Consider the following 27,943-nt stretch of genomic DNA (forward strand, 5'->3'; position numbering starts at 1 on the left):
ATAATCTAAGAATTCATTTGGGACATTTCTACTTTGCCCTATACTATAAGCCCTATAGGGCTGTAAGTTTATTATTAGTGAAATCAACTTGACAGCCATTTATTGTAGTTATTAAACCTCTTAGTCTATATCTACATAATAGTGGAACTATTTATTTCCTTAACTTGATAAATCATTACAAAGATGCATTTAGCTTGAGTTTTTGTGGAATCCCTTTGTTTGTACTTATTCCTTTTATGGGGCTCTGTAGTGTCTCACAGAAGAAAGAAGCTCTCTGCACCTGAAAACTTTACAGGGTCAGAAACCTACAATGCAGGTTGATAGTGTCCTACAGGGCCATTTAAACCTGTAACAGACTTGATGGCAGTGATTTGGAGTTTCTATTGCCATATATACTCAAGTAGTAGCCAGCCCAAATATCAGCGAGGCACCTAATTTTACCATAAAACTGCCTTAAATGGTGCTGAAGAACTCGGCTTATACACAAGTACATACAGTAATTCTACTTGAGTTGCTGATTTATATTTTTCTACAAATTTCTTACTATCTCATTAATTTTAATTTATTTAAGCATTGCTAATAATAAACTTGCTATTTTACAGTCAATTCTGACTCTGTGATGCTGTAGAAAAGAGTGGAACTGCCACTGTGCATTTCTAACATTGCAAATCTTTACAGAAACAGAAAGCCTCATCTTTCTCCCATTGAGAATAATACTTTTGTTTCAGCATTATAACATTTAAAAATTTATAACTTCACATTATAGTTTTTACTTTGATTTCAAAGTAGTTAAAATGTAATACATTTGGGAAATAATGAAAAAGCATACGTTTCCAAATAAGAATTGCTATTTGGGATGGTAGGCTTATGAAAATATGCAGGGAAGTATTAGGTCACATATAAGGATACATTAGTTATCACAATGAGGTATTTAAAAAACATTCTGTAAGCAATTTGGTAAAAAGTATCAGCCAACAAAGCAGGATTATAATTTAAGAGGAAATTAGGCAGCATTGAAAGGATGACTTGAAGTAAAACAAAGACTATTAAAAGTCAAGTATAATTTATTTTCCCTACCTTATATCCTTTAATAGATTTAATAAACTTGACTACAGATACTTTATAAAAGTCTACAAATAGATTCTGGCACGTGAGCCTACTCATTAAAGCTAACAAACACTTAACAGTTCAATTGAACATATGCTACCTGTAAAAATAGGTGTGACAGCAGAATCAAACTCCCTTGGGACACAAAAAGGAAAAGATCGCATACCACCAGCATCAGCTGCTGGAGGCCACGTGAATCATGCCTCCATCCTCCAATCTTCTTATCAATTCCGACACCCAAATATCCTTCTCACAATACTCTTAGTCTCTACTGGGCTTGACAATGTATTGCAATTGCCACATACAGCATAGAGACACTACTTACTTTATGGGTTTTCCAGGGAAGTTGAACATTACAATTCGTGATGAGAAATGTTCAAGATACAGTTCTTGATGCAGGATAGCTTCTCTCTGCCGTGTCCGCAAGCAGATGTCTCTCTAGCCCTCAGTCCTGGGGCTTGGCCTCTTCCATGCTTAGGTAATACTGCAGATCTTTTATAGAACTGCTGATAAATGGTCAGAGGACAGTCCACGCCACCATAAGCCACAGTCCACAGGTGGTGTACTCAAACTCTGTGAGTCAGTAAGAGGTGGCACTTCATTAACCGAGCAAGCCTCTTTCTCAAAGACAGCTAGTTGCTTTTCTGTTGCTGAGGTTGTGTATTATTTTTATTTTTTGCCTTCGGGCCTGAGAAGCCCCACTACTTAGGGTTTTGCTCTGGTTTTGCCTTTGCCACACGTTTGTCACTTCTATGGTGACACACATCTGTGTTCCTACATTAAGCATGTTAATGCACAGGGACTTCAGGTTCCAAGATGTTGTTTTAGTTCTTTCTCGGTGGTAGAGGAGATCCTGGGTCTACATGGCTCTTTTTATGCCCAGATGGTTGTGGTTAGATGCCCTCCCCTGCAGTTGCTGCTCATAGAACCATAACAATTGAATGAAACACTCCCCTGTGCCATCTTCACTCTTGTGACTTTGATTGAGTCCATTGTTGCAAACAGTGTGACATCCATCTCATTGAAGAACTTCCTCTTCTTCCATGATGACCTTATCATGCATGATGTCCTTTTCCCAGAGACTAATCTTTCCTGAGTTCCTGATACAGATTAAGTCTCACTGTCATCCATTCAAAGGAGCATTCTGGCAGTGCTCCCTCTAATAGAGCTACGTTTGTTGCCTTGGTAGTTCATGGTGTTAGGTTTATGGGATGTTGTTCCTCTATTCTTGCTTGTCAACGCTGAGAGTTCATGCTGCGGAAGCACTTTTGTAATCCAAGCAATTTTCATAAAGGAAGGGAAGTTTGGAGTATTACAGTCTCATGTAGTACACGTCGCCTCTGGAAAGCGTGAAAGACTGTGTAGGGGACCATGCAGATTCGTGACAGAAGATGACCACTTCAGGAAAGCGTGAAAACTCACATGGAAGGAGTACTGGGATGAGAGTGTGGAACCAGAAAGCTATTTCCTTGGTCCCTGCTTTTTAACCCCTCCTACCAGGCTGGCCGGGGCTTGGTGGAGGGTTTGGCCTTTCTTAGTGGTTCAAGTTCAGGCACACCTGCGATATGATGTCACTGTTATGCAGTGTGTGCCCAGGTTGACCTTCACTTGTGTCTAGGTGACCTTGTTCTGAGCATCCCCAGCTTTGGATTGTCCTCATCAGTGTCTAATGCATGCCTGATTTCATTGTGCCAGGGTGAGCTAGTTTTCATTTGGCATAGGCATTAGGTAGAGGTAACCCCTTCTATCCCTAATCTTCCTACCCATTAATAGTCCTTTCAGAAATCAAAATTGAAATGCATAAATTCTTCTGTGGTCTTCCGTATTCACTGCCCAACTTTCACATGCCTGTGAGGCTATTGGAAATGGGTCAGGTACACCTTAGTTCTCAAAATTACCTCCTCCTTCTTCAACACTTCAAGGAAGTCATGTGCAGCAGTTTTGCCCAATGCACTGAGCAAATTGTTTAATATTTTGCCTGCTGTGTCCATGAGCATTGATTATAGATTAAAGTGAAATGAAATCCTTGTCAACTTCAGTCTCCTCTATTTACCATAAGGCTGTCAATTGGCCCAGTTGAGAGGCTCTATACAGATTGAATAAGGACACTGAAAGGCTACCGTGCTGATGCCCACCTTTACTGATTTTAGACCATGTAGTATTTTCTGGTGGCTTAGTGGTTATGTGTTGGGCAGCTAACTGCAAGGTCAGCAGTTTAAAACCATAAACCGATCCCCGGGAGAAAAATGAGGCTTTCTACTCCAGTCAAGAATTATAATCTAGGAAACCCAAAAGGACATTCCTACCCTGCTCTACAAGGTTGCTGTGAGTCAGAATCAACTTGATGGCAGTGAGATTTTTTAAAATGTATTACTTTATTAACTTTAAAAAACACACACACAAAAAAACCTGCCTCTTGGTCCATGTAGTGGTTTGACATGAGCACATGAAGTATTCTGAAATTCCATTCAACTTCAGCAATGGTTTATTCCTGTGTAATGGCCTCTTCTGAGTCCAGCTTGAATTTCTATTAGTACATCTGTGGCTGTACTCTTGTAAGTATTTTTTAATTACCTTCAGCAAAAATTTACCTCTTTGCGATATTGATGATATTGGTCAATAGTGTCTGCATTCTGGTAGGTCATATTTCTTTTTCATAGGCGACTAAATATGGATCTTTTATCAGTCATTCGGCTGAATTTCTTGATGTAGAATAGTGAATGTGTCTAGTGCTTCCATCACCTTTAAAAAATATTTCAATGGTTATTTATTAATGGTTTCAATGGTGCTTTTGGACTTTCTGTCAACACTATTGGTTATTGATTATATGATAGGTTTTTAAATTGTTGAATGTTGGTTAACTTTTTGGTACAGTAAATCAGAGTATTCCTTCTATTGTGATGCTTCCTACATCTCTAATTATTTTGTATATGGGATCCTTCAATATTTCCATTGAAGCCTTGATTTTTCTCTTCAGTTCTTTTGGCTTAAGATAAAGCTTGGCTTGTTCTTCATTTTTTAATTTATTTATTTTTCTTTTCTTTTTGATAAATAATTTATTTGGGGGCTCATAGATCTTATAACAATCCACACGACACTTTCCTGTTGATAGGCCACAAGGAGCCATGCTGATGACAGTCAGAACCCGAAGATTTTACACCTACCACCCACTGGCCTGTGATTTTCCTGCATTTGGCATCATTTCAAGTGGAAATGTGAGTCTAAAGAGAAATTTATGGACTAGTATTAGACATATGGTCTAATATTTGACTTATGGACTTGATCTGGAATGTTCTGGAATATTTTCTCAGTATACAATTGCTCTTTGATATAAAGCTCTCTCTTATATGACTGTCTCTGGATTTGTTTCTCTAGTTAACCCAGACTAACACAAATGTCATTGATTAGCCCAGGGTAGCTTATTTAACAAGTTCCATGGAAAATATTTTACAAGGAAAAAGCAAGTTCCGAAAGGGGTAATGGGTGAGGTTTAAAATGACTGGCAAAGGAACAAAAGTCACTCACTCGCCCACTCACTCACTCTCTCACTCACTTTCTCACTCACTCTCTCACTCTCCCATGCTCTTTCTCACTCACTCACTCACCCAATCACTCACTCTCCCACTCACTCTCCCACTCACTCTCCCACTCACTCACTCACTTTCTCACTCACTCTCTCTCTCACTCACTCATCCTCTCACTCACTCTCTCACTCTCCCACGCTCTCTCTCACTCACTCACCCAATCACTCACTCTCCCACACACTCTCCCACTCACTCTCTCACTCACTCACTCACTCACTCACTCACTCACTCACTCACTCACTCACTCACTCACTCACTCTCTCACTTACTCTCTCACTCACTCTCTCATGCTATCACTCTCACTAACTCACTCATCCTCCCACTAACTCCCTAACTCACTCACACAAAAAAAAGAAGACAAAAGAGACAAAAGCCTCACACATGGCTTAGGTGTGAGTGCTGCAGCTCTGCTGTCACGACAGCATTACTTTGGGTGGGTCCGTGCACTCAGTGGAGAAAAAAAAACAAAAACAATCCACACATTAATTGTATCAAGAATATTTGTACATATGACATTTTCAAAACATTTTCTTTCTACTTGAGCCCTTGATTTCAGCTCCTCTTTTATTCATCCTTCCTCTACCCTTAAGAACCCTTGATAATTTTATAAGTTATCATTTTCATATCTTACACCATCTGTTATCTCCTTTCACCCATATTTTTGTTTCTTTTGTCCCTATGTGGGGAGGGGGTTGTTATGCATTGCTCCTTACAGTCAGTTCCCCATTCTCCCTCTTCTCCCTGCACCTTTTCCTTACCCTCCTGGTATCACTACTCCCATTACTGTTCCTGAGGGGTTTATCTGTCCTGGATTCCATATGGCCAGAGAGCCCTTATCTGTGTCACCATGTATGCTCTTTTCTAGCCAGATTTGTAAGGCAGAACTGGGATCATGAGAGGGGTAGGTTGGGGTGGAAGCATTAAAGAACTAAAGGAATGTTGTGTGTTTCATCAGTGCAATACTGCAACCTGGCTGACTCATCCCTTGTGACCCTTCTGTGAGGGGATGTCCATTGTCCATTGTCCACAGATGGGCCCCCTCATTTGCATGGATATAATTGTTTGTTTGGGGGTTTCTGATGCCTGATACCTGATCCTGTCAATACCTCCTGATCACACAGGCTGGTGTGCTTCTTCCATGTGGGCTTTGTTACTTCGCTGCTAGATGGCTACTTGTTTAACTTCAAGACTTTAAGATGCCATATGTTATATCTTGTAATAGCTTGGTACCACCCACTTTCTTCATCACATTTGCTTATGCACCCATATGTTATCAGTGATCGTGTTGGGAAGGTGAGCATCACAGAATGCCAGGCTATTAGAACAAAGTGTTTTTGCGTTGAGGGAGGACTGTAGTAGAGGCCCAAGGTCTAGCTCTAACCTTAATACTTAACATATAAATACATGTGTAGAGATCTAGATCCCTATATATTACTAGATTTACATACGTACATGTCCATATTTATACCTCTGTAAATGCCTTCTTCCTCCTAGTTCTTTTCTATATTTCCTTTTGCTTTCCTCCAGTCCCACTATCATATCCAACCTTCATTCGGCTCTCAGTAATTCCTATTGGGTATAATGCACTTAGTCAAATCACACCAGGCATTCTGCACCATCCTCGCCATAGATTTTAGATCTCTGTTTCCTTGTCCCTGGGTTTGTTGGCTCCCCCACCTCACCCCCTTTCTCCCACCTCTTCCTCTTTCATGTCCTCCCAGAATCATGTCCTGTTGTTTTCTCCTCAGGAGATAAACAACACTGACTATCTTAGATACATAGACATGTAATATATATATTATATATATTAGGTCCTGGTCAGTCTGCAAAAAGTTTTTCAATCAGGTCTGATGAGGTGCCAAGCCTCGCCCCTGAGTTAGAAGTCTGTTTTCAGGATTCCACTGGGACTCCGTTGCTTTGTTCCCCTTGCTGCGCTGTTGTGCTCCCTTTAGTTCTTAACTCCATAGCTTTTTGCATTCAATATAATACTTCACTTTGTCTTCTAGAGCTGCTCAGGTCTTCTCCATAATTTCTTCCATTTGCTTTAAGTACTCTTTGTTCAAGAGCAACTTCCAGAGTTTCTTCTGACATACACTTTGATCTTATCTTTCATTCTGTCTTTTTAATGACCTTTTGCATTCTATGTATATTATGTTCTTGAAGCCATCCCACAGCTGACTAGGTCCTCTCTCGTTCATGGTCTATGTGTCTTACCTGCTCTTGAGATGTTCTGAGATTTCTGTTGAGATATGCTGAAGGTCACAATATGGCTGTCATAGACCTTAAAATTGTTTTCTCACCTGACTCATATGACTCATTGGTAATGTGTTTCATAGTCAGCCCATAACCTGGTGTTTGCTGCTGGTATTCAGCTGCCCAAACACTGTTTCTTCCACATACGTAGCCAGTTTTATTCCTATGTTTTCCAATTGGTGACTGTGTATATAATCTCCATTCATTTTACTGAAAAAGAAATAATTGCAATGAAGGAGTCATCGATCTTGATATTTTTGCTATGCAATTTCCAGATTTGCATCTTTCACAAAGGCCATATAAGTCAGTACTGTTCCTTACTTTGTTTCTACCTTCTGCACCATGCGTCAATAATTATCAATGGATCTTGAATGCATGCTTGGGAGTTTTAGGTTGAAGAAGGTGATAAAATTCTTCAATGTCTTCACCACTTGTTTTAGTGGTTGATAGGTAAATTTGAATAATATTGTATTAACTTGATTTCCTTGTAGCCATATAGATATTATTCTATTATACATGGTTTTGTATTTCAAGGATGAATGAAATGCCATAACTCTTGAATTTGTCATTCCCTGAACAGTAAATCAGAGCCCTGGTACCATAGTGGTACATGTTGGCTGACAACTGCAAGGTCAGCAGTTTGAAACCACAAGCCCCTTTGTCGGAGAAAGACTGGTGTTCCACTCCCGTACAGAGTTATCATCTCAGAATCTCCCAGACACAGTTCTACCCTATCCTGTAGGGTCATGATGAGATGTCATCAACTTGATGGCAGTGAGTTTAGTTCTTTTGACTGTAGGAAACCATACAATTTTCTAATTAAACCTGGTGAATACCAGTCCATTTCAGTTCATGATGTCTTGGGTAGCTGTCTTTATGCAGTTCATTCCATTTTTCAGCAGCTTTATTGGAATATCATTCAATAGGTAAATCTAATTTTGATTATTTTAATTTTCCTAGATTTCCATTTCCCACATTCCCATTATTAACGTTTGTTCACTGGTGTTTCTTCTTATTTTGGGTCCTGCCCCATCAGTATAGGAAGTTCCATCTTGTCATTAGGTCACCTCTGCTTAGGGGAGGCTCTCTTCCTTATTCATATGCTGGTGCCTCCCAGCCCAGGGCATATCTTCTGACACTCTCTGACAGCAGCCCACTGCTGTGCATAAAGCGTCCAGTGACTAGCTCCTCTGAAATGCACAATCTATTTCTTCTTCACAGATATCTCCTTTTCTGGAAATTCAGAGGAAACCTTTTCACTGTGTTAGACAGGGTTCTCTAGAGACAGAAAACCATATATATATATATCACAAGAAATTAATTGTTAAGTTATATAGATAGATAGATAATATAAGAAGTGTACAGTTAAATTATAAAGCAGTACAAATGGCTCAGTGCAACTCACTCCTGAGAGAGTTGTGAGACACTGGCAGTCCTTCAAGTCTTGAGAGCCACCATGTAGTCCTCTGTAGAGAGAGCTAGGCTATATCAGCACAGGCAGCAAACAGCAAGGCAGGTCACCAACTGTCAGCCAGGTCACCAACAGTCACTCCCCAGCTCAAGAGATCAAATTCCAATCGTGTGGTCTTACAGGGACCTCAACTTACAGTGACACAGTCCAGCGGCTAGGCATCCCACAGGTAGTGTAGCTTTCAAATTGAGGCACAGAACAAGCAAGGGAGCCACGCACTAGTCCGATGATCAAAGAGCAAGAGACAAGGAAGGGGAGGCTCACTGAGCCATTTATCTCTCTGCCCTTCAATTAATCTCACTTGTGTTTATCAGCCAGGCTGGCACAATAAACTATCTCAATCCACCTCTTGCCAACCAGGCACCTGTACACAATTCTTTTTTTTGTACACAATTCTTTAGCCATATTTACTTATATAATTTCTGGACATTGATGAAATCACACTTATACTTATCATCAATCATCTATCATACATATAAATGAAAACACAGAGTCCAATTGTATGTGATATATCATACCTAAACAAAGGAAAGATATGCAATGAGCAAATAAAAAGAAAATACATTGACAATTACAAACCTCACTTTTGCAATTGATCACATGGTCATAATTGATAGGTAGAACTACCTTCCTCTACTATCCATTCTGTATTACCTTTGCCCTCGGCAAGCACCTCAGCTGGCTGTGGTTTTTGGCCTGGTGGGGTGACCCAAACCTTCATTCCTGAGGGGTCTGGGTCATTATAGGTCCTGTCAGGATTGGGTTGCTGTAATTTACCATTTACTTTAATCACAGGGCATGGCCTATGGGATCTCCTGGATTATAGACATATTCTTCTTTACCTCCATTATATAGTACCAGTCCAATTTCTCCTTGGTAATCAGAATCAATCACACCACTTAGTACAGTGGCACCCTTCCTGACCTGTTGATCCAAAGGCATGAGAAGCCCAAAGTGGCCAGGGGGCATTCTTAGTTGCCAATTCAGTGGAATCAGTGCTGTACTTATAGGTGGGAGCTTTTTTTCCTTCTGGTGCAGGACCTCCAGGCCTGAGGAACACAAGGTTGCTGGGACAGGAAGCAAAAATGCTGCAAGGGGATCACTAGGAGTAATAGTGAGTGGTGCCACTCCAACTCCACCCCTTGGTTCCTGGACCTATGAATTCTGGCTATTGGAGACACAGCACCATATATTGCCCGCTGGTTTAGAGCGTATACAGCTTCCCGGAGAACATTTGTTGCCACCTAGTTGCTGCCATAATTGTGTCTTTAGAAGCCCATTCCATCGTTCTATTAAGCCAGCAGCTTCAGGATGATGAGGAACATGATACGACCAGTGAATTCCATGAGAATGGGCCCATTGCTGCACTGTATTTACTGTGAAGTGAGTTCCTTGATCTGGAATATTGGTGATACAGCTTTTGACATTGTGGCAACAAACAAGCTATCATAGTACAATCCAGTAGAATGGTAACATTGATCAAGCCACACATTTGTATTCCACACCTTTGCCATCACAACGTCCCCCCTAACCCTATTATAATTACTCCCAACTGAATCATATAATCCAGTCAGCATCTCCATTCCCCTTCCCATCATCACAGAGAAAATATATACAGTCTGCAAGGTCCCACCTAGTGCTCAGGTGGGAGTTACAAAGACGAGCATCAGAAGACCCACAGGCAGTGATTTGCTGCTCCATGTGGTTTCAAATGCCCACTACAAATTTTCCACAAATAAAATAGTTTTGTCCATAATATCATCAGCTTTTTGTTTCTGATATTCACTCTGCTCTAAAATTCTCTGTAAAAAATGCTCTTAGGGAGTTTCTACCCTATATCACAATTTTTTTTAATGTTCTGTTAGTTCTGGTCATAGTTTGATTTGTGTTTTAAAAAAATTAGTGATTCACTTTAGTAGGCTATTTTAAATTTAGAGAATCTTTTCCATTGAAATTACTTATAAATCCTGAATTATTTGAAGTTTTGCCAGAAATTAGCCATAACTTTGGGGCTGTATCACATATATGAGTGAAGAATCTACCCCCTTTTCAATTTTATTGATGATTTGTGTGTTAAATTTCTAATGTCATATCCAATGAGTCTTCAATAAATATTTTAAACTTCTGGAAGTACTGTATAAGTCATCTAGATTTTCATTCATATCACAGTGGAGTCATTTCTTACCACAGTATCACCCTTTCTGATGTCCATTTCTAACAATAAATTTGAAAACCCATCAGAAAACATGTGTGAGGGAAAGTGTCTCATATCTCTGTCTAGAACAAAAATCAAATATTTTTGTGATAGAATTTATATATTATATAATTAATCTATTTTAAAATAAACTTTAATAGTATTTCTACTATCTTCATATGTTAAAGTAACTGTGACACATTTCACAATAGTTTTATCACTTAAAAGGAAATTTATAACAATTATCAATCACTCCCATTTTACACTAAAACACACCAAGCCTAGGCAATCACTAGTCGACATTTATCTCTGCCTGTTCTGCTAATTTCATATAAGTTTAATGATATAATATGTTATTTTTCCCACTGGTTTCTTTTGCTTAGCATAATGATTCTTTGCAAGCTATTTATAAGTATCAGTAATGTATTTCTTTATTGCATTGTATTTATATATTTTATAGGTTGGTAAATTTGGGGTTGTTTCTACTTTTCAACTGTACACAGAAAGTACAGGTATTTAAAAACAGAAACAATAACTAGAGGAAAGCTTTGAGAACATACATTTGGGATCATCTCCAAGAACATATACAATTGGCCCTAAAGAATGACATTAAATGGACCAAACCATAAAATTCCAAGTAGTTCCTTTTGCTTACGGTTAGGACTAGGGTGAAAAAGAGAGGTGGGCATTAAAGAAATGATGCCTGTTTCCAACTCTAATTCATTCCTTACATATCACACATGGATGCAATTAATTAAACCTAATCCATACATTAAAGTATTCTGCTTATTATCCATACATTAATTTATTATCTATACATTAAAGTATACTTTCCAATCCAATGACATTATATGCGAAGACTATAAGTACAAAAACAATCAAAATATGATCTTTTCTCTTTTTTCTTTAATTTATAATTGATATATAAAGCAATATAGGACAATCTAAAAATATATGTAATATTAAGGACAGGTAAATTGACAAGCTTTTACCTCAATTAGATTTTTTAAGGTGCTACTTTATACTTAATATCAGAACGGTATCTTTAGTAATTTCCTTAATAGATTCATTATTATATTATTTATATTTATTTAAATATTTTCTTACCTTTGTGCATAAAGTTGTGCATAACTTTAGTAGATATTTATTATCAGGATTTTAAGAAATGTTAAAAAATCAAATTTTGATTAAACTAGTACAATGTGGTCTGAATCTTTGTTAGAAAGCAAGCCGAAGAGGAACCTTTAAAATAATACATTTCATTGTTAATGATGCTGTCAAATTATTTATTATTTAGCTAACATATATCACTTTCTTCAATAACAATCAATTTTAGTTATGGATGCTCCATTAATTCGAGACAAAGAAGTGAAATGATAATTTTAAAGCGCCTTAATGACAATACCGTGGCGGAGTCAATGATGAGAAGGATATTAAGACATTATTTCATTTGTTGTTTATAATAGTTCCTTAATCTAGATAGCTATTTTAAGAGCGTAAGAGGCTCGTTGCTTTACTATGATATACCAACTCAACAGAAGGATTATTAACTCACACTTACTGCCTTTGCGTCTACTCTGACTCAAGGCAATCCTAAATCACAAGGCAGATTTGTTTCCATGGTTTCCTGCAATTGTAACCCTTTACCGGAGTAGAAAGCCCAGTCTTTCACCTGAAGAGGGCCTGGTGGTTTAGAACTGCATATCTTGGGGAAATCAGCCCAGTGGGTAACCACTTGAGTCACAGGGCAGAGTGTTTCTACAGGCACACCAATACACTGGAGCATTCATGGAACGAAGCAACCGTGTACATAGTGTTCTAGGACTGGAATAGGGCCTGTGGAACATAGAGTCTACGCAAAGTCACTGTCTTTGATGGATTAAACCAAATTGGTCAGATTTCTATTTCCTGTAACCAGGAACTAGAAATGAAATAGATTAATCAACAGCGTATAAAAATAAGAGAAGTAGAAGAAATAGTGTAACTGTAAATATCAAACTATACTGAATCATTGTATGAGTTGCACAATCTTGTGTCTGATTCTAAAACAAGATTAAAGTGGGGAAATGAAAAATTTAAGATTAGCTATATTACAGATAAGGAAACATATTGTCCATATTCATCCTTACCTGTGTGGATATGCGATATTTTAAATTATATATATATATATATATGTGTGTGTGTGTGTGTGTGTGTATTTTCTAATCCCTCTTTACATTGAATATGTCTTAATGTATTCTAATCTGGATTTTATTTTTCTATTTACATTCAAATTTAAAATAAAAAATGAACAAGTTTTCATATATCATCCTGCATACTTAGGGATTGAATTTAGTCACTATCAATGTGATATTGCATATTTATTGAAAATGAAAATTAAACCAGATCTTACTCTCAGGGTGATTGTATTGAAATACACATGTATTTTAAAATGCAAAAAGATACATCACATAAAAATTCTATTTAAGTAACATCTAATTCCAGACAAAATAATCAGATGATGCAAACATTTTGCTTTAGGTTAAAATTTTATGAAATCACAATATAACTCACTCCCAATAAATGCAGCCTTAGAACAAAGAGGAAATTGAAATTCATTTAATTTTTCTAAGCCCAAACATACATCTTTTGGGGCAGGCTGCCGGCAGTTTTCTTAGGTCAGAGAAAATAAATATTGCACCATGTGATACCACAAAGACAAAAACAGAGAGAGTAGTTTGAATTCTGTATCAACTGGCTTTTGTTCAAATATTCAAATAAGCAGCATCTTCTTTCTATGGAGAATAATTCCTCCCACTAATTAGAGTATAAAAAATGTGATGGATCTAATACAAAATGTGACCATCTGCATTTCCCAGCCAGTTTTTTTTTCCTCGTTAGAACTCACAGGTGTCTTCTCAACAATGATGAATTAGGAGAAATGCTCCTTTTTTACTCATTTGTCTGTTAACTACCTTTGTGATAATAATACATTTGCATTTTTAATTTCCTCAGTTGTTAAATGAGTACCTCTGAACCACTTCCTAATTATTTTACAATTTTCTTGTATTGTTCATTATTCATGCTTTCTATTTACTAAATAAAAATGACTTTTCCTCCATAGGACATTTGCAATTCTTATTATGATGGAACGGGGCGTCGAGCATGTGGCTCCACAGAAGAAATCAGGAGGAAAAGAAGACATAGGGACATCTTACACAAAACAAATTCACATGATTAACTTTTCATCCACACAGGTAGCAGAAGATGCAAGGGAGGCAATGTGATCTGGTGTGATAGGACCCTGCTTTCTTCATTTTTAATGGATGAAGTAAAATTCGGTTCTTCAAGTCACCAACTTTAAGAGAGCAACCTATAATCATCTGAATTGTTGACTGCCGGCCAATGAAAAATGGACTGTATAAAATATTTTTGTACAGATAGCGTTTTAAAAGAGCCGAACAGCTACATGATTATTCAAAGATGATCTATAAACAGTGGAGTGCTAATTGTTGGCTCATGAGAATCCAGGGAACCATAACGTAATGGGTGGTCTGAAATTGACCACAGTGGAAGTATTTACACCACAGAAATTGTCAGGGGACTTATTTACTAGTATGCTACTGCATGGTAAAAGACTCAAAGTTTTATGCTTAGAAAAAAATAAATCTTGAAAAGATCATTTCAATTAGGCTTACAGCAGGTATTGTTGGAGAATAAGCGATGCTAATAAGCAAGAAGTCTACTGTCCAGACTTTGATTCTGATTCATAGCAACCTTAAGGATGAAATAGAACTGCTCCAGTTGATTTCTGAGACTGTGAGTCTTCATGGGTGCCATCTGCCTCATCCCCTGCAGGGCGGCTGGTGGGTTTGAACTATAGACATTGTAGTAAGGGGCTCAATATTTGATCCACTCGCCACTTTGAGCAGTAAGATAAGCCCGACCCAAATCATGGTCCATTCTGTCACCTCATATGCGTGTTGAATACAGAAGGCAAAAGAAGACACCCTGAGTTCGAATTAAGATATTGGCAATGAATATTGAAAGTTCCATTGGCTTCCAGAAGAAAAACTGTCAAAATTTTCCCCAGAGGCAAGAATGGTAACTACATCTCATGTACTTTGGGCTCACTATCCGGAGTCCAGGGATAAGGACATCATGTTTGGTAAAGCAGCAGGGCGGTGAAAAGAGGAAGACACTGGACCAGATGGATGGACACGGTGGCCACAGCAATGAACTCAAGCACACCACCATTGTGAGGATGGCACAGGACTGGGCAGTCTGCATCCTGTTATCCATAAGGTGGTCATGCCTCAGAGCTGACGTGGCACTGACTAGCAATTAGAATGAAAGTGAATGAAAGATGAGTGGAATCGCCCTAGTTCAACTGGGGATTGGTTCCTTTTGTTTTCTTCATGAGAATGAATGACTGCTGAAAGTGATTCTATTTCCTCTTTGGAGTAATGATAAGGTCAGATAAATTCACATTATAAAATCAGCCCTATTTTCCTTGTATCTTACCTTTGCTAGTAGGTCCGCGATAAGTTCATATGACAGTGAATTTATTGTCTAGAAAGGTTGTGTTATGGTAATACCTCATGGCAAGCTTATCAAGGTCCTAGAATTAAAGAAGGAACATTAGGAAATTGGGAGCCTAAAGAAGGGTAAAAAAAAATTGAGGGAATTTTTCTGAAAACCAATAAAGTAGTTTTGTTATTGGTGTGAAAATGAGTTACCATTTACAGCTAAAAGTTGCATTTATTTGTTATATATAACCTCTGGGAGAGGAGCTCTTGTGGTATAGTAGTTAAGCATTTGGTTGCTAAGCACAAGGTCATCAGTTCAAAACCACTAGACGTCCCTAGGGAGAAAGATGAGACTTTCTACTCCAATATAGTTACATTCTCGAAAACCCAGAGGGACATTTCTACCTTGTCCTATAAGAACAAGTCATACTCGATAGCAGTGAATTTGGCTGTTTTGTTTTTTATTCTTGGGCAATTTATTTTGACATGGTTTATAATATCCACCAAAGATTCTCTTCTGGTCAGCATCCATTTCATCTAACAAGGCTTGGCACACTGTGACTTGAGAGTCCTACAATTCTCTTTCAGTACCTACATGTGGTTCTGAAGTAAATTGAACAATTTTAAAGTGTATTATTCAGATAATGTAAATTCCATTTGTTTTAAATATATAGGCATTGTTCCTGAATAATTTTTATATTGTTGTGAGGGACAGGATTGGCTCTTCTGCATCAAAAGTTTGCCCACTGTGGTGTAGAAAAAAGAATGAACGTTTAGAAGAGCCTGAAACAAAAAATGTGGGAATTCCTCCAGAGAAAAATAACCCAATGATGGGAGTAGCAAATGAGGTGTGATTGAAAATACTTGTGTGGAATAAAAATGACAAAAATAAATTACTATTTAAGCATTTAAAAATACTGACAAATATCAATAATTAAAAAGGATGAAAATTTTATTAATTTACATAATTATTCAATATATTTATCTACATTTTGGCTGTCTTTTAAAGTTACAATGCTTTTTAAAAAGCTTTCCTGTAGAATTAAGGGGGAAATTGTCTTTTATCCAAGTTGATACATTGATTGTTTTTTTTATAAGAACTAAATCCTCCATTTGTGGGTTTAAATATTTGATGAATACTCCACTGACTATCTTCTGAATTTATAGGTTCAAAACCAAAATTATCTATCACCTTTACATTCCTAGGTCTAAGGCCCATAGAACACATTCATTCTGTAATGGCCCTAGTATAGGATCGAAGGCTTAATTTTAATTAGCTCTACGACAACTTTGCCTATAGAAATGCAGTAAATTACAATCTAAATATCTAGAAAATAATCACGTGTTGGTGTGTTATCTAGAGTAGGTTCCCAAACGTATTTGGTCAACAGCTCTTTCTTCAGAAAACAAAACAAATAAACCTCAGGTGCCCAGCAATTAAACACTTACGTGCTATATTTCATAATCCAGGACAAAGTATGTAGATATCAGTTTTGAAACCTCATTGGATCATTACAAAATCCAAAGAAAGCAGTGTCACCCATTTGGGAAATACTGGTAGACTCTCTCTATCTCATTCTCTCTTGGTGTGTATGCGAGTCTCTCCCTCCCTCTAACTTTGTATAAGGAGTACAGGCAGAAAATAGATAACTTCTGAGACTATATGGAGGTCCATTATATGAAAGCATTTCTTCCCCTAGCCAAAAACTTGAGCGCCCATAAATCTAATGAATGAGATGCTTTTATGTCCCTCTTGTTTATTATTATTTAGTTTTATTAGCTATAGTCATTAAGGAATAAAGGTACTTGATTTCTGAGTTTGGGGGAAATGTTTCTACTTGTATCATATTTTAAGATTTGGAAATTTTATAAGATGTGTCATCTAGACAAGGGATTCTCAAGGTTTTATTAGTCTTACTGAATTTTCCTAGATAAATCTTTCACTGGTGTTTACCTTATTTAGGAATAGTATTAATTTTTAAACTACCATATATACTCGAGTATAAGCCAACCCGAGTATACGCCAAGGTACCTACTTATTGTCTGGGAAACCAGAAAAAAAAAAACTGATTGACTCGAGTATAAGCCTCGGGTGGGAAATGCAGGATGTGAATTAACACAGAGAGCAGAGGGGAGAGACAGCATAGCCACAGACACATCCTTACCAGTTCACCTGCCGGCGTAAGTGAATCACTACGAGTGCTTCTGCAAATTGGAGCCATCCACATCATAGGACGGCTCTGATAGGTTAGATGTGAGTAAACAAACATTCAAAGCTTTTCTCTCATTCTAACACTTCTTGATGTTGTTCTTTGGTGCTGTAAAATTGATTCCTATGAACAACAAAATGAAACCCTGCCCAGTCCTGATCCATTTACTCCATCATTGCTGTGTTTGAACGCATTTTTAAAGCCACTCATCCATCCATCCAACTGAAGGAGCCCCTTTTTGTCATAGACTCTCTACCAACCATGATATCCTTCTCCAGAGACTGTTCTTTTCTGATAACAAGTCCAATACTTTAGATGCAGTCTTGCCATCTTCACTTCCAGGGAGCATTCTGGCTAAACTTCATCGCCTGGATTTTGTGCATTCTCTGTCAGTCTATGATATAGTTAATATTCTTCATCAACTTAATTCAAATATATCAATTCTTCTTTGATCATGCTTATCCATTTTCTATCTTCCACATATAGATGCAGCAAATGAAAATTTTATGGCTTGGATCAGGTATATTATGGTAGTTATATAATCATTTGTCAATTTGAGGATTAAGAATGTAGCGGTGGAGTCTAGCCTGTCAATCAGCTCACAGCCAATGAGGCCTCTGTGTGGGCATGGCTTTCTCCTGAGAATTCTGGGAAATCCTGTACTTCCTCCTTGGTGTCTGGAGACACTTCTCTCTCTCTGACACACCCTGGGAGACATAGCAATTGATAAGACACATGGATCCACCCTGATGCATGGTCTCCTGCCAGCACTGAGATGTTTCCAATGACAATGGATCTAAAGACTTTCTACTCACTGGCCTGTGATCTTCTACACTCAGCATCACTGCATGTGTTTCATGAGCCTGAAGAAGACTTTATAGATTTTTATCGGACATATGGGCTAATATTGGACCTATGGGCTTGATCTGGACTGGGCTGGAATGTTTTCTCTATGTTCAATTGCTCTTGTATATAAATTTCTTTCTTATACACCTATGTGTGTCCATGGACTTGTTTCTTGAGTCCACCCAGACTAACGCATATATCTCAGTGCTCAAAGTGTTAGCTCAGCTTTTTATAAGGAGATTTGCTCAATACTTTATCATTTACTTTCTTGACTCCTTCCTCCAGGAACATAGCTTGTTGATACAGCAGAATCAAATTTTTGACAAGGTAAAATCTTTTTTTATTTATCATAATACTATTTATTGGCCCATTTATAAGGTTTTCCTTTTCCTTATGTTGAAGTATAATTCACACTGAAGGCTGTATAGTGTCTGATCTTCATCACTGTTAATCATCCTTGCTTTCAGAAAACAAGGGGTGTCATCTGCATAGCACAGGTTGTTAAAAGTCTTCCACCAATCTGATGCTGCATTCTTCATATCGCCATCTTTTATTTTAATCAATTTATTGGGAGCTCATACAGCGCCTTATTTCCAAAAAACATGCATACTTCCATTGGATCAAGCACAATTGTACATTGTTTCCATCATCATTTTCAAAACATTTTCTTTCTACCTGAGACTTTGGTATCAGCTCCTCATTTTTTCCCCTCCCCTCTCATGCTCCCTTCCTCACGATCCCTTGATAATTTATTAATTATTATTATTTTGTCATGTCTTATCCTGACCAATGTCTTCCTTCACTCACCTTCTGTTGTCTGCCCCGCAGGGAGGGTGTTATCTGTAGATCATTATGATCGGTTCTCCTTTTCTCCCCCACCTTCCCCTTAGCTTCCTGGTATCGCTACTCTCATTATTGGTTCTAAGAGGTTTCTCTGTCCTGGAGTCCCTGTACTCCATCTTCTAAGATTATTTTTCAGCATCCAGATTGAATAACTATGGTGGAAGGATATAACTGTGACACACATTATAATGATTTTATTGCACACTGTTTTGCTTTGTATTGTTTGAACATAATTTCTTAGTCTATGTTCATGTTCTTTATAAGCACAATTGTATAGTTTGCAATTCCCATTTTCCAAAATGTTATTCACTGCTATGATATACAGATGGATTCCATTTCATAATTGGTGAGACAAGTAAATATCTTTAGGGAATTCTCTGCTTTCAGCTGAGTTTCAGTGGACATCAGCAGGGATATATTTCATTTCAGGTCTCCTTATTCCAATTAGAATTTCTTGTTGAAGTACTACTGCAACTATTTTACGTGGTCCTCAGCAAACATTTACTTGCATGTGAAATTAATGATATTGTTTGATGATTTACTTATTCTGTTGGATCCCCTTTCTTTGGAATGGGCACAGATCCAATCATTTCCAGATTGTTGACTAGGCAGCTGTCTTTCAAATTTCTCAGCATATATGACTGTGTGCATCCAATGTTGAATCTATTTATTGAAACATCTGTGCATCTATCTAAACACTGTACACAGGACATATATTTAGAGAGGATTTACTATCATTTATATACTTCACTAGATCATAAAGATACCGTGATGATAATGCAATATGTGAAATATCATTTTATGAAGGTAATACATTGTTGAACTTTTCTTTGTTGTAAGAGTTGATCCTTCATCTCATTCAAAGATGTTCACAGATTGAAAAATTAGAATTGCTTTAGTGGAGATGAAATTTTGAGAAGTCACTACGTAGTTCTTTCTCATTGATTTTAATGTACAAAATCAGTTTTTGAAGCCCATTTAAGATTGAGAGTGTGAGTTCCTCTTTAGTGTCAGAAGGAAGCAGACAACAGCTTTCATAATTCATTAAACAAACATGTATCATTTGCTAATGTGGGAAAATGGTGATAATTGGAAAGTCGTCCATTCAAACTTGCCCGTGGGTATCTGGAAAGAAGGTCCTGATGACAATTTTCAAAAAAATTGCAGTTAAAAATCTACCAGAACATAGGACTTTGCCGAAACAAATAGGGTCTCTGAGAATCAGAATCAGTGCTATGAAAGCACTGTGGTTCGGTTCTTACTAGGGCTAAGTAAATAATGAGTGAGTAAAGACAAAGTACAATATTTAAAGTTATAATGCATGCCACAGTAAGTGTTAAGCAGAGTGAGTATGGATGGCTCGGGTGGGTGGATGTAGAGCACAGTGCATGTACACTGTGAAAACTGGCAGAAGATGCTTGATAGACGTGAGAGAGTTGTAGGCACATGCACATTGGGAAATAAAACTAACTTCGGCAGAGTGAGCAAATCCAGCAAAATCCCTGTAGCAGGAAATACTTGTCATGTCGAAAGATTATCGAGTGAAGATGGACGAAAAGGGAGGAGGAGCTACAAGGGGATGAGATGTGGTTTTTGTCAGGGGCCATCAATTCGCTTTGACCCACAGCCACCTCCTCACTTTCCCCCTCCCTCCCCCATGAGCCCTTGATGATTTATAATTATTAGTTTGGAAGGACGTTCTCTTTTTCACTTCTTTCTTCACTAAATATGCTGTCCTTCCCCAGGGACTGGTCTCTCCTGACAACATGCCTAAAGCATGTAAGAGAAAATCTCACCGCCCTTGCCTCGGAGGAGCACCCTGGGCATAATCGCTCCAAGACTGGTCAGTTTGTCCTCCTGGTAGACCGTGGCACTTTCAGTATTCTTCATCAGCACTGTAATTGGTTCTTCTTTGGTCTCTTTATTCAAGGTCAAACTTTCAGGTGCAGAGGAGGCTATTGAAAACCCCATGGCTTGGGCCAGACACGCCCGTTGCCTCAGAGAAACATCCTTGCTCGTCAATATGCACAGAGGCTTTGTGCAGCAGATTTACTTAGTGCATTTTCTTTTGTTTCAATGACTGCTGTTTCCATGACTATTGACTATAGACCTAAGTAAGACAAAATCGTGGACAACTTCAATCTTTTGTTCATTTATCATGCTGTTACCTCTTGTCCAGTTGTGAGAAAGTTAGTCTCCTTTACATGAAGCTGTGGTCTACACTCAGTTTTCCAATCCTGGATCTTCGTTAGCAAGTACTTCAGTCCTCCTTGCTTTCAGCAAGCAACATTGTGGCATCTGCATAGTTCACCTTGCTAATAAGCCTTTTTCTGAACCTCACTTCATATTCTTCATACAGGCCCCTTCTTTGATGATTTTTTCAACATACAGAATGAATAATCATGGTGAGAAGATACAATCCTTTCACAAATCTGTCCTTGTATTAAACCAGGCAGTATTCCTTTGATCTATTCTCACAACTGTACAAGCTCGGCGTGAACACGGTGAAGGCTTCTGAAATCCTCATTCTTCGCAAGGTTAGTCACAGTTTGATATGTTTCACACTGTCGAATGCCTTGGCTCAATCAATTAAACACGAGTAAACATCTTTTCTGGTATTCTCTGCTTTGAGCCAAGATCCATCTGACTTCAGCAATGGTATCCCTTGTTCGGTGTCTTCATCTGAATCGAGCCTGAACCTCTGGCAGCTCCCTGTCAATGATTATTGGATGATCTTCAGCAACATTTTACTTTCATGTGCTAAAAATGATATTGCTCTATTGTTGGAGTATTCTGCTGTGTAACCTCTCTTTGGGATGGGCACAAATATAGATATACATTTAGTCAGTTGTCCAAGTAGCTATCTTCCAAATTTCTTGTCATAGACAAATGAGTTCTTCCAGTGCTTTATCGCTTTTTCAAATATTTCTATTGGGATTCCGCGAATTTCTAGAGCCTTCTTTTTGCCTATTTTCAATGTAGTCTGAACTTTTTCCTTCAGCACCATTAGTTCTTGCTCATCTGCTACCCCTTGGAAAAATGGAATGGTGATTAGTTCTTTTGGGTACAGTCACTGTCTATTCTTTCCATCATCTTTGATACTTCCTACCTCATTCAGTATTTTTCCCATAGAATCTTTCAGCATTGAAACTCAATGTTTGAATTTTCTTGAATTGTTACAGTTTCAGATTTTTGGTTTCCTCGTTCCGGGTCTTTTTCATATTTCTTTATAATATTTGGCTTGTCTTCTCTAGGCACCTTTTGAATTGTTCTATTCAACTCTTGGACTTCATTCCTTGTTCCCTTTGCTTTCACTACCCTATAATTAAGAGCAAGTTCCAGAGTTTATTCAGACATTCAGTTTAATGGGTTTTTTTCTCTTTCTTTCTGTCTTTTCAATGACCTCTTGCTTATTTCATGAATAACATTCTTGATGTCCTTCCACGGACCATCAGATGTTCCATTATGAGGGTTAATGCAGCAAATCTCTTCTTGAGATAGTCTCCAAATCCAGGTGGTAGAAATGCAATTGATTGTCTGGTCCACAGTCAGTTCCTGCTCTGGTTTCAGTTGCTGATATGGAGCTTCTCCATCATCTCTTCCCCAAAATGTAATCAGTTAGCTTTCTGTGTAAATTTGAGATAGACATATTAAGATTTCACGCCATCAAGTAAATGCTGACACACAGAGACCCCCTGCAGGTTTCTGAGACTGTAAAACCCTCTTTACAGTGCAGTCTTAAGAAGTAGAAAGTCCAGTCTTTCTTCTGAGGAGCTGCTGGTGGTCTCAAACTGCTGACCAGGTGGATTGGAGCCCAGGGTGTAGCCGCTATTTAAATACTTTGCCAAAGTTCCACTGTTGCATCTTTCAGATTCGATTTCCCAAATGGGCATTCCTCGGCTTCTCATGTATGTGTGGCAGTGGGTGAGCTGTGGTAGAGGCAGTATGTAAAAATTTAGACAAAAGAGGATGCATCGTCTTAGAGTGTTACTGGATGGGGAATGTAGTCATTTGGATCATTATACTTACTTTAAAAGCAAACATGATTCTGATATTTTTATTTCTTTTTAATTTTATATGCATACATGTTGTATGACGAATTAGTAAAATCACTGGTAGAGCATATTAAAATAGAGATTCTGATTCAGAATCTGGGACCTGGACTGTGTCCATCCTAAGGGTTCGGCCACCAGCAGTTGGGGTCGATCACAGAGGCAGCATGAAAATCAGCCTAAGTCCTACTAAACTGACCTGGAAGTGCAGGGGATAAAATCTCTGAGACTGCTTTGTCTGTTCTCATACAGTCTGGACTTTTACACTTCTTTGAGTTTCAGCAAATTTGTCTTGTAACAGTCTTTCTCAGAGTTTAATAATTTTCTCTTCCAGGTGTACAATCAGCACTCTTTCTCTGTGTCATAACATTTGTTAGGTTACATTCCCTTTGTAGGGTGTAATGACATTCCCATCCAGGAGGACAAGCTACATTTCACTGAATTTCAGAATTTACATTCTGGTACATGATTGCCCCTGCCCATCTTGGACATATTGTGTCCTCAAAGGAAATATCTGTCCAAAAGTACCTTCTTAGAATCTGGGCTTATGTTCTTTGGGCTTTTTTCATGACTGATTCCCTTAAGTTAGAGTGATTATGCAAGAGCTCTGGTGGCATAGTGGTTACAAGTTGGGCTGCTGACTGTAAAGTCAGAGGTTCAAAAGCACTAGCCCCTCTGAGAGACAAAGATGAGGATTTCTACTCCCTTAAAGATTTGTGGTCTCAGAAACCCACAAGGGCAGTTCTATGCTATAGGGTCTCTATGAGTTAATGGCAGTGCATTTGAGTGAGTAGTTTAGCCTATATATTTATTTCCTAAGGATGGTAGTTATATAATTTCATGACAACTTGATAAATAAGTGTAGGGGTGGAGTCTAGCTTGTAAATCAGGGTGCAAACGGATGATGCCTCCTTGTGGCTGTGGCCACCTCTCTTTCCCCCTGGAGGGGGCCACATTCTCTCTGCATCACCTTCCTGTTGACAAGTCACATGGAGCCATGCTGATGACAGCCAGAGTCCTGGAGAGGTATCCACCACTAGTGGAGTCATAAGACGTTGCCCCCACTGACCTGTGATCTTCCTGCAGTTTGCATCACTGCCTGTGACTGCTTGAGTCTGAATAGTGATTCATGGACTAGTATTGGACTTACGGGCTAATATCAGACATATGGACTTGATCTGGACTGGGCTGGTATTTTTTCTCAGCATACAATTGTTTTCGATATGAAGCACTCGCTTGCACACGTATGAGAGCCTTTGGATTTGTTTCCCCAGCCACCCTGCACTGCCGCACTGAGTTAGACTCAAGAGTAATACTAAATTACTGAGCCTATATGTCTTGGGAGTGCATTCACACACCACGTTAGTCAGCTCAGTACTAATTAAGAGTTTTTAAGCTTAATGTCTATTCTATATTTTTAAATAATGCAGGGTCAACACTGACTATATTAAAAGCCTTTCTCTCAGTAGTTGAATCTCACTCCCAGAGGATGCTACAGGTCGACAATCCACAACTAGAATGGAAAAAGTTTATAATACTTATCCATGTGTCAGAACAAAAGGTCAAATATTCATAATGAGACACATCGGATTGATGTCTCATACCATAAACTATATGTCTTTTTAAATTCCGCTAGACTTAATTTGCTCAAAAGTTGATAGTAGTTGAATGGTGTTGGCTTTTCCCCCTCTTGAGAGCTGACACTTGTGACTTGAACTGTACCTACATGTGCATTCAGTAGATGGTCAGAGTGCATTCAGTTAGAGTGCAGATGCCCAACTCGATTTCATAGCACATGTCTAGAACAGAAACATCAGTAATCTACACTACATTTTATTCATCTTTTAGTAAGCAAAACGTTCCATCTTAATCTTAAAATAATATATTGCATAGTCAACTTTTGTATAATTTCACAAATACATCTAATAAGTTATATAGCTATCTATAGTCAACAGAACCAAAAGTATTTCCATTGGTCCACTTTCTTCTATATAAGCATTTGTTATAAGCTTGATTTTTTAAAATCTAGGTTTTTAAGGGGATGTTATCTTATTGGAAAAGAGTGAAACTAGATTTAAATCTTCTGGCTGCTTAAAACAGCTCATATAAGACTACCTCAAACAGGGTCAATCATCCTTAATTAACTTTATATGCCTCAACAGGGAGAAGCATCCATTTGATTTATTAGTAGGTCTTGAGAGAGCAAATTAGCTTCCTTGGCAGCTCTAAACATGCAGTTCCATCACAGGACAAACTCAAAATTCTTCTGTTATCTCTCTCATAGGCATTTATAAATAAAATACGTTCAAACCAAGAAAGGATTTATATCAATAGCACGGATGTGATGACACATGTAGAACCATGGAGATTTTAGTTAAAATTAAACCCAATAATGGTAACATTTTTGTTTCTACCAAGAAACAGATGGCCCAGAAAATGTAAGTCACATACCCAAGATTCCACTGCTGGCTAACAACCCAACTAATTACGACACACCAGATTTCTGAACTCACTAACCTGTGAGAACCACATCCACCCTTCTGACCACTTTTCTTTTTTTTTTTACTGGGGGCTCATACAATTCTTATCATAATCCATACATCCACCCATTGTGTCAAGAACATATGTATATTTGTTGCAATCATCATTCTCAAAACTTTTGCCTTCGACTTGAGCCCTTAATATCTGCTGCTCATTTTCCCTCTGCCTCCCCACTCCCCCCTACCACATGGACCCTTCATCATTCATAAATTATTATTATTTTCTGACCACTTTTCTATGCTGGCTTCTATTTACAAAATTTATCTCCTTCATGCTTTGTGAAAATTACAGAAACATAATCAGTTGATAGAATTGTCATTTAATGTAGGATTGCTATACAAAGTCTGATTTATAATGATCATATCACATTCATTTAATAAGAGGTTCTATGAAAATTTAACCAAAAAAGATTATCCACTTAAACATATAAATTAGAAAATCTTTTTCAAACCATGAATTTAACAAAAAAAAAACTTTACAAGTAGTATAGGTAAGTGATCATGTTTGTATTATAGCAATAATGATTTTTTTCACATAAAATATTTTCATGTTACTAAAGAAAAGTGAATCCATATATTGGATTTAATGCATCTCACGGGCTACAGATACCATAAGCATTTACATAAATTTTCATCTTTACAATAATGCTCTAAAACAGAAGGAGATATGTTGGGAATGTTTTATCTAATGGTTGCACGTGAACATTGTGACGTTCTGTGTCAGGGAAATGGCTCTATCCTGCTACCTGAGTTTCCTTGATAAAGTTAATTGGGGGAGTGGGTTAGTCTAGGTGGGACAGTGGTAGTCTCAGGTTACATAATTTACTCTGGGGTTAAAATAGATAGGATGTCAATGCATGTGGCCGAGTGAAGCAGAGGTGTGAGAGAAGTTTCCTAAGGAAAGCCGGTATTTGGAAGAAGAATGGGCCTCTGCAGAGCCAGCATCATGCAATCTTTGAGAGGAAGATTGTCAATGCCAAGGGCTACCTGTCCGTTTCTGACGGTGCCAGCTCCTCTACCCTCATGCAAACTCACAGGTTAATTTCTTCATGCCCAATTTGCTAACTTCCCACAGGAGTCAACCACAAAGTAACCAAGTGTAATTTTCTCCCAGCAGGCTGAAAAGTTATTTCCAGAAATTTTAAAGTTAATTTTAAAAATAAGGAAACAGAGGCACATTGGTACTAAATCTTTTTCACACAGCCACACAGTGTATTAGTAGTAGTGTAGAGCTCATTATTCACAGATTATGTTACAGGAATATACCTGGACATTCTCTACTGGGATAGGTTTGAAGTCTTCTAAATTTAATTTATTGCATCAGTATTCTAACCAGACACCCAGGCATATAACCAAGATGAATCATCCAACAAAAGTATACTCCATTTGCACATGTAATACCTTGTTTCCACAGATATTACTTAAATTTGCTAACATACCATATTTCTCTAATTATTGGTTTGTTGAAATGTGTCCCTATTTTCCTAGTATTTATAACAATTACAGAAATATAAGACATTTTCTTTGCACATTTAGTTGCTTCAAGATTTTTAAAAGAATTATGCATTAAATCCATTATATCATGCATTTCATCAATGATTCTGTGAATATTTTACAGAATCTGCCTATCAAGAATCCCAGGATCACCCAGCAATGGTTGCTGAAGTTCATTGACAGGTAGCTGCCAGAGCTTTAGGCCAAATTTCAAGGAGAACGTGGAATAAGGGATCTATCATTGCTGATGTCAGATAGACAGTGGCTGAAAGAAGATACCAGAAGGAAGTTTGTTTGTGTTTTAGTGACTATGCAAAGGCATTTGACTGTGTGGATCAGGACAGATTATGGTTAGTCTTAAGAATGGGAATTCCACACTACTCCATTGCGCTTATGCACAAACTGTTCATAAAGAGCCAGTTGTGCCAATAAACCAACAAAATACTGCATGGCTCAAATCAGAAAAAAAGGGTGTGTCCGGATTGTATCCTCTCACCAAATTTATTCAGTCCATATGCTGAACAGATCATCAGAGATTCCAGGTTACATAAAGCAGAATCAAGTGGCATAGTTGGAGGAAAATATATCAACAACCTGGGATATGCACATGACACACACCCTCTTGCTGAAAGCGAGGAAGACTAGAAGCCCTTACTGATGAAGATGGATTGAGATGGATTACAACTCAATGTAAAGAAAACCAAAGTGCTCACAACTGGACCAATAGGTAACATCATGATAAACAGAGACGAGGTTGGATTTGTCAAGGATTTCATCTTACATGGGTCCACAAACTAGGTTCATGGAAGCAACTGCCAAGAGATCCATGAACGCATTGCCT

Source organism: Tenrec ecaudatus, chromosome 9, assembly GCF_050624435.1.
Source record: "Tenrec ecaudatus isolate mTenEca1 chromosome 9, mTenEca1.hap1, whole genome shotgun sequence".
Classification (NCBI taxonomy): domain Eukaryota; kingdom Metazoa; phylum Chordata; class Mammalia; order Afrosoricida; family Tenrecidae; genus Tenrec; species Tenrec ecaudatus.